Source organism: Prosopis cineraria, unplaced genomic scaffold (genome assembly GCF_029017545.1).
Source record: "Prosopis cineraria cultivar Desert tree isolate PC_DT_omini unplaced genomic scaffold, ASM2901754v1 PC6, whole genome shotgun sequence".
Taxonomy (NCBI): Eukaryota; Viridiplantae; Streptophyta; class Magnoliopsida; order Fabales; family Fabaceae; genus Prosopis; species Prosopis cineraria.
This window is the reverse complement of record NW_026555337.1, coordinates 8,207,062-8,216,600: the sequence shown is the minus strand read 5'-3', so window position 1 is coordinate 8,216,600 and position 9,539 is coordinate 8,207,062.

Here is a 9,539-nt window from a genome sequence, read left to right as displayed (position 1 = left end):
CTTACCCTTGACAATGCCACTTATCATGCTTTAATTTCTTCCCCGTGCATGCACGAAAAGATTATATATAAATGTTGATCAAATATAGTAATTAATTCTTATAATAATTTATTGATTGTAAGATTTGCTTGTTTGGTCATCTTCTTAGTAAATTATTAAAAAAAAACTATGATTGGGCTATGTATTTCCAAAGAGAATTATTAAATTATAAAAAAATTCATTTAAAAGTTATATGAAAGAAACATTTTAAAAGATAATGAAATCAAAATTGTCATAAAAAAAAAAAAAAGCTGCGAAAGGCATGGCATAGAAAATGAGCATAACACCAACCATGTACATACTAACCTGTAATATTGATGTATGGTAAAAGCCACAAAATCCACTCTATTGCTCTCAACCGCACCCCACGAGAAATTGATGTATGGTTAAAGTCTTCCTTTCTTATTTCATTTTTTTTATTAGAACTTGTAATATTGCTAACCATCAATGAAGAAAGAATTTATCAAGTATAAAATCTAATGACGAAGAATATCAATAACATGTAATTGTTGAATACAATTTCCATTATAGATCTAATGTCTAAGGTGATGTTATCCAAGTTGAGCTCTCTTTAAGATATCAAGTTAAGTACCATACATCATTTGATGCAAACAATTTCAATACACTCCAAGTGCCTCCACCTTTTTTATCCCCTAACTCACTTTCATTTGATAGATGCTTGCATGCTGACAGTTGTAGCAACAGTAAGAATCACATAAATATAAGGATAATACCCATATGAATCAATGTGGTTCATTTCTTGCTTTGACAAATTCCTTTTTCGGGTGCATGATTTTCTTTCCTTTAAATTATAATAGCTTGAACATATAATCTTAGCTTTTAATCTTAGACCTACGGCCACAACTATGTAAGAGTTAACCATTGGATTAGCAACATTTCTCCTATGTCATTTCAAACGATTGAGAGAAAACAAAAATCAAAGGCCAATATAAGCTACACCTTTTCTTTTGACTGAGTTGGTAGAGGTAGATATAGGGCCACAGACAAATACCCAGGGAGGTCGCCAAAGTCTTTGTCACCTTGCTTTTATATATAAGAGTATAACTCTTCCCTTGTATCTTGATTGTTTACGTCGATTTGCTTTTGTACATATGAAAGCCTCCTTTATCTTTACCTTTATTTGGTTCAAAATACTTGTACAGAAATGGGTCTTATACTTTTGCTTCCACTAGTTGCATTGCCAGCTTATATTAATATGTGTCTTCCAATTGTTGACCACTGTATTCTAGTGATCTTCTCATCCCACCTTTTTTATAATCAAATGTTCACATGGGACCTGCAAAATTTGATGAGAAAGAATAAGAACACAAAAGCACTGTCTTAAATATTTTAATTTTTCATAGGTAAAGACCATATACGATAGAGCAATTATACAACTTAATCAAATGTGGAAGGATGTCTTGTAACATCAACAAGTTTGAGATAAGGAGATAACGCCTTTTTTATATTGGTTCCTAGAGTTTAGTATATCGATGAAGTATGAACACATACATTCTTCATCACTATTGATATCACTTCCTATATGATTAATACCTGGGGAATTATACTTGGAAAATCACAGCACCAAACCCATTTTCCTCATGACACCTACAAGTAAAAATAATCAAGAAGGGATATCATGACAGTAAATTCAAAAGCTATTGAACGTAGAGAATTTCAGGACACTATGGTGCCATTGAAGTTTGACCCCCCTAAAAAAGAAAATAAAACAAGAGAAAACAAAAGAAACAGATAAAAATACTAATCTTGAATAGAGTATGTCTTAAGTATGGTAACACAACTTGCTAGACCCCAACATGCTGATGTTACAAGCATCTTTCCAAATTTGACATACAAACATTTTGTGATCCTGAAATGAATCAAGGCATATCAAAATGGAAGAAAAGGAGATGGATGTGAAAAATAAATAAATTTTGGTTAATAACTTCTAGCATCCTTAAATATGCCCACGTGTGTTCGAGAGGAAAGTCATATGCTAAAAGACAATAGGAGAAAAGGTGAATAGAAACCACCGATCAATAAAAATAAATCAATTACTATGTGAACTGAATCTACTGATCAATACAGATAAATATCAACACAAAAACAAAACTCCTCAATTTTAAGGTTTTCTCCCACACATATGATTCAGTCAAGACTATTATCATCAATTGAGCAAGCATCTAGTAAAGCATAAACACCCAGTGTTAGAATTCATTTATTTATCCACAATTCAATATTAAATATTCAATCAATGCTATATGTAATATCTCAAATTTTTTATTTTTGCATTAACACCGTAATTTAATGTGAGATTAGAATTGTGGATGGTGGAGTGTTGTGTTGACTCATTGAGATGTTATAGGAATAGATATGAGTGGAAGAATGGCGTTGTGAAGTAGAGTATGTGAGCGCAGTGAGAAATTCTCTTACTGTGCCATGTGCTGCAACTAAAGCTGAATGCGCCGCAGTGCATGGCACATAAATTAGATAAAGTAGGACGTATTAGCTCGTGAAAAATAAAAAAGAAAAGCAAGAGAAAGGGGATCAGGCGTGGAGAAGAGATGGACCTCTGCTTGGGCCTTAGTTTTTGGGAACAGGGATGATGTTTCCAACCTGTTACTTATTGAGTAAGTCTTGTACTACCTTAACCTCCAATTCTATCCTATCTTCTCTTAGTTTAAACTATTGAGAAATTAAATTTGAAATTTTTAAGGAGATAATTTCTTATCCTATAGTAATAGAAATGTTCTTTGGAACTAGATTAGACCTTTGTAACTGGTTTGAGGTGAAACAATAAAGCATTGAAGATATAGGCTCAATTTAACCTAGTTTAGAGAGAGTATAATGAGAGAAATTTGATTATGGAAAGGTTAGTGCTTGCATTGAGGGGTAGTTAGTCATAATAAGCATAAATGAACTTGAATAAGGTAAATGGTAGTAATTAAATGCTTAATTTGTTGTAATTGACACTTTTAGTCAATAAGGCAATTGACTTTGGTTGTCTAAATTATGTAGATTCTCATGTATGACATGTTGAATTCACGAGAAGGAGTTTAAGTAAGGTTTTGGAAAATGGGAAACCCTTTCTTGTGAACAAAATGGTTGAGGTAACAATATAGTTTATTATATTTATTAACTATTATAACTGTGTGGAAGTGAATGTATAATTATGAAATTATTGTCTTGTTAGTTGCTATGCATGATTTTTGCTTTATAAACAATTTTGGCATGTAAATGATTTGTAAATTGAGTTTTGATGATTATTGATTTAATGTGTGTGTGTGTGTGTGTGTGTGGTGCAAAATGTAGAATTAAGATGAATATTGTGTGAAAAGCATGATCATAAAAGGTATGAGTTCACTCAAAATATGTGGGGATGTGTGTGTGTGGAGATGTAAGTAAACAAATTTATATGGTCGGGATAGCACCATGGGACATCTAGTGCATCATTATACGAGTTGATACCATAGGTAATTCGGTACAGCGTTATACTAGGATTGTTATTATGGGCCATTCAAGCAGTCTGGAAACTTTCTAGTACCTATTAGGGTGTGGTTAGAAGTCAACGACGCCTCCATCACAAGTGTATGAGATGAGAGAAACCATAATCCATAGATGAGATAGATTACCTTTAGTCGGATGTTTCTATCATCAATGGTGTGCTCAGATCAATGGGTGATTGATCCAATGGAGTCTATGGTTTCATGCTGAGGAGCTTTAGAGGATCAATAGATAGATAATCATAGTATTGTTTTTTGAATGTGTGAGAAAGTTTTAAAAGGGGAAATTGTGTATTTATTTCAAAATATGAGTGATTACTTTAATTTTCTTACTTGGGCATGGTTGTTTGTGTTAATGAACATCAAATAAGCCATATTGGTTACTGGAATTTTTATTTCACCCGTGGTTATTTACATTTTTCAAGTTCAAACACTAGTGGTGCAGAGGAAAAGGAAAAGAACTAAGTAAAAATTCTTTTAAAAAGTCCATTGTAAGCTGGTGTCATGAATTTGAATATAAATAATAGTTGCCATGGGCATACATACTTGTGCATAGCCTTGTGAATGTGTATATATGTGTGTGATTTTTGGGTTCTAGCTCAATAAACTTGTGTATAAGTGTGTAAGGGATAAAATAACAATGTAGGCTAGTGGATGTGTTTATGTGTGTATGGAAATGCAATCCGTGTGTATTGTGGATTTTGTCCTAGTATGATAATGAAAATGAGAAAGAAATGAAATTATACCCAAAAGTATGTAATAGATAGTTTAAAGGCCAAATATATTTATGTATTATATTATATATATATATATATATATAAAACTGTTCAATCAAGTATTCTTTGTCCATTGAATGTGGTCAAGGCCCTAAAAATAACTAATGACCTATGGTTTTAAATGATAATGCTTGAGTGGCAAATTTTGACATAAAACAGTCAATTTCACTTAAGTGTTCATTTTTGAACGGAATATCAAATTTAAATGAAACTAGTGTCATTAATTAGATAATGAAATAAGTTTTGTATGGGCACTTAATTCACCCCAATCGAACATTAGATGCGAAATTGGTACACAATCGAAGTTCCATCAAATTCTACAATTTAATAATAGAATCTGAGATGTGTGCCATGGCACATGTGTCAATATGTAACAACATGCCGGGACGCATGTGCCATGAACCGCCGCACATGGCCCGTTTTTTGTGTGAATTATGATGGTTTTAATTGCTCTTTGATATGCTTATGCCTAATACCTATGAAGTGTTTTACAACTCAAATATTTTATGAAATGGTCTTAGATGTTTTATTTGAGATCTCACGCTTTCAAATAAATGATTTCAAAGATTCGTGGATTGTGTGTAAGATTATATGGTAATGTCGATAAGGACATTATACTGTAAGTGGCATCAGCTTATGCTACCAAGTGGCTATTAATGTGGCATGTGGGGTTTTATAGAAAATCATGAAGAGAATTTTCTATGTCTGTATACGAAGACTATTTAATTCAAGAAAAATGAATCTATGCTTTAAACAATTAGAAATATGAGCAAACCTGATTAGAGGCTAGGTTTCTTTTCTTCCACTGTTTGTTGTATTTGCACTTTCTAAGCTTCTCTTACTGTTGACCAAATATTGCATACATTTCTTCTATTATGAATAGATGACTTCCCGGGCTCCTTTGATTATTACATAGAAATCGAAGACAATAAAGCGAGTCTGCTCACAAGTCATACAAAAAAGGGATTGCATAATGCTAAATAGACAAGAAAATAAAGAGAAGGAAACTTGATAAAAACAATTTATATATTTTTATTTTTTTAATTAAACTTTTAAATATTTATTTAAGACTAATTGAATTTAATTGAATGTTATTTAATTTTATTAGCCAATCTTCAATTTTGAGATTTTAACTAATTAAATCTTGAATTTTAAATTATAAATCATATCTTTGATATTTTTGCACATTTGTTATTTAATTTTATTTTATTTATGTAGATTTTCTGAATCAAATTGAAAGATATTCATAAAGATTATTTTAGATATAAGAATATGGACATACTTAAAGATCAAATTAAGAATTAAATTTTAAAATTTTCTTTATATTATCTTGAGTATTTTAATGTAGTTTTAGTTAGAGTTATTGAGAGTAGTTTTATTATTTTATTAAATTATTAAGTTTTATATATAAAGAGTTGGAGATGCAGCAGCGGGACGCACGACTTTTTGGAATAGAAATAAGAAGGAACAGAGGAGCGGACAAGCGCGGCGCTGATTTCAGTTTTAGTAGTTGTGATTTACAAGTCTCAAGCCATGGGAAACTAATTTTTGTAGTGTAATTAATCACAAAATATAATATTAAATTTTAATTAGAGTCTTTGATGTTTAGAAAAAATTATATTTTAATTTTATTCTAATTTACTCTTCTTTTTTTTATCTCTAAATTTTATACTTTAATTGCTATTGTTGATTAGAATAATTTTATTGTATGATTTTTGGGTTATAAATTTATCTAAAATTTTTCTTACTATAATCGATTGATATAGTAACATAAAAGTAATTTGACCTAACTTGAATGATTATTCATGTTTTGTTTTTAGTGTAGTTAATATAGAAACAATTGTTAGATTGTGGATTAAGGGTGATTTTAATTAATCTATAATTTAATTTTTTGTTTAATTCTTGAATGATAATTTAGAAAATATATAATAAAACTAGAATAATAAAATTAAATAAAATTAATTTATTTTGTGGATAAAGAAAATTAAGTTTAAGTGATTAGATTTAATTGATTGCATTGCTTGTGCTTGATAATTTTTTCAGTTGAACTTGTTTAATTATTTAATTTTTAATTTAGTTTTTTAAATTAATTTTGTCATAAAAAAATCTTCCCATTATTTATCTTTTTATAATACTAATTTAAATAATTAATTTATTAAATTTTAAAAAAATAACTTAGGTGCACTTCACTGCAAAATTTAATTTTTATTAATTTAATTTTATTCAACAGTAGTGACAGAACCCTAACATAAGAAGGAGATTGGAAAGGCAAAACTTTTAAGTTTTGACTCCATAAGAGGCTCAGCCAACCCAAAAGGGACAGTTTCTTAGAGCCTGTGTGTCTCGCTGTTCATGTGTAAGCTCGAGAGCGAAGGCATTGGAGACCAACAACAATGATATCAATACCTAATTTGCGTCCTCACTGTTGCCTCCTCACCATCATTGCCCCTTTTCTCCGTTGTCACCTCGTCGTCATTACCATTGCTTCTCCATCATTGCCACGTCAGATCTCCCCATTATATCTACCCTCTCTCTTCTCTTCAAAATCATACTACTCAAACCTTCCATCATCTCGGCTCGTCCCTCTATTATCATTTATATTCAAAACATTTACTGATAGAAAGATTGAAATAAAAAAGAAAAAGTCCTGCTTCCTTAATCCTAGAATCCTTGGCCTCTTCTCCATTTTTATGTTTTTAAATCCTTGCATTGCTACCCCCGCTCTGCGTTTAGTCATACCTTTGTGCTTTTCTATAAGACACCAATGACAATAAAAGAATTTTTTCTTCAATCACTCTGCCTTGTTTGTTTTTCTAAGAAAAAGAATTGATGAAAGAGAGAGATGATGAGAATAAAGAAAAAGATTTGAAATTTAAAGACAGTGTGACGCACAACCATGAGGCAGAGAGAAGTGAGATTTTGAAATTTGAAGATATCAGGTCTTCATTTTGCCTTCTTTTTTTCTTCGATAAAAAGTCTTCATTTGCCTTTATTCCTACAATGTTGCCTCTGGCGTGAAATGTGTAACGCTACAAAATTTTTTTAAAACTTTACCATGGTTAAAAACAACTTCTCATATAAACAAAACATTTTACAAATTAACTATTATGATAAAAAAAATTTATCATAATAAATAAGCTCTATCATAAGAATTAAGATACAGTTATAATAAAAAAATTTAATAAAAGACAATGTGAAACAAGTCACATCAAGGGATCCCTTAAAACCAGTTCATGTTCAAAATCAAGAAAAAATAGTTTTAAAATTAAAATTTAGCATAGAAGCCTGACGCAACGTGCCAAAATTCCAACAAATTTTAAATACAAAGCAGCCCAAACGTACATCCAACTCAATATATGACAATTTTTGTTTAAGTACAACATTTTCCAAATAAATACTTTTTAACAATACCCAAAATGGGTCTAACATACGTTCATCACAATTCAACACTTGATGTGCACTTGTATACAACATAAATATATCTTTACTAACTAATCAAATGTACAAGTAAATTTAGTTTTATCAATAATATTTTAAACAGAAATTAGGACCATGAAGGTAGACAAGATCCTCATAGTAAAGCATCATATTTACATCTAAGGCTACAAGGGATAGATAAAATACTCATGGCATAACATTTAAATCAACTCAAGGATCAAAAGGATAGACAAAATTCTCTTGACCATATAGATGTGATAAATCAAAGATTAGATACTATATACTCTATAAAATATACATTGCATAATCTAAAATAAGAGGTAATAAGAAAGTGGAATCTCATACGTCAAACATTAGCCATTGGTGCTTCCCCGATCGAACTCACTCTTATAAAAATATTAAACCATGGAAACTAAAACTTAAAAGTTCTAATAACCAAAAATTAATGTGTAATGATGCATGAAATACAACTAATCTTCATGCGAGTGCTAATGAGCACACCAAAACATTTAACCGAACAAATATTTCTAAATAAACCGACCAAATAACTATTTGTAAGATTACACCTTGTATCCCTCCTTACACTATGCTAGGATGCCACATCACTCGGTTAAATGTGAGTTGAACTAAGCCACATGCCACTCATGGGTTCAATAAAAGCTTACCATGTGGTAACATTTACCCAGAAAAAAATTTTGAATAGCACAATATTTCAAAATATCTCAATAAGTCATGCATATGTTAGACAATTGAACAAAACATAACCAAATGATTTTCATGCTTCCGAACAATAATATACATATGCACATTTTAACTCACTTGGCAAAATTCTGAACAAATATACTATATATATATATGTACATTTGTATACAAATATGATTTTTTAAACAACCAAATCAACACAGAATTAGTCACAAACCACACACACGCACACACAAAACATATTAATCATGTTACCTTATATCTTGGATAACAAATTCTCTTTCACAAATTCTCTTTCACTATTTTTATCGATATAATTACATAATTATTTCATAATACTAGATATTATTTTATGTTAAAATTAATAAATAATTATAGTTTAAAGATTTAGAAAGCTTAGGCTTGAGACCCACATTAACACTAATTCAAGATTAATACCTCATTTGACTTCTCAAAATTCTTTAATAAAATTTTCATACTCTGATAAACTATATTTAGCCTCAAGTCACCCATAATATCACAATTTTATCAATCCATTTTTCACAAAATGTGGTGCAAAAATAAATTGAAAATTCAAAAATTATCCTCAAGTGTCAACCCATCATGCCACAGCTTTAGAAACATATATCATACTTAAAAAGCATCTAATAATAAAAAATTCATCCCCACATCTTATATTCAATTTAAATTCAACCATATAAATCTCGAGTTTAACTGAAAAAAAAAAATTAAATTCAAGTTTCAACTTTAAAAAAATTCTAGAGTTTTTATTACACCCCCTACATCATAATTTCGGATCAACTATCCCGTAAGAAAACCTTAATAAAAAAATTGCTCCATTCATAAAAAATAATGCTACTGTTAAATGGCTCTTAATGAGTGAAAGATATTTATAAAAAAAATTTGGAAAATGGGAATCATTTTGGGCACCTAAATGAGCTAAAAAGCTCAAGCTTACTTGAAAATGGCGGACGAGGCGAACTAAAGAAAGAAAGAAGACAACAAGGAAGGACTGAGGGAGTGTGTTTGAAATTCAAATGAAGGTGTGAATATTTATTAACTATGTGAGTCCCACCATCCC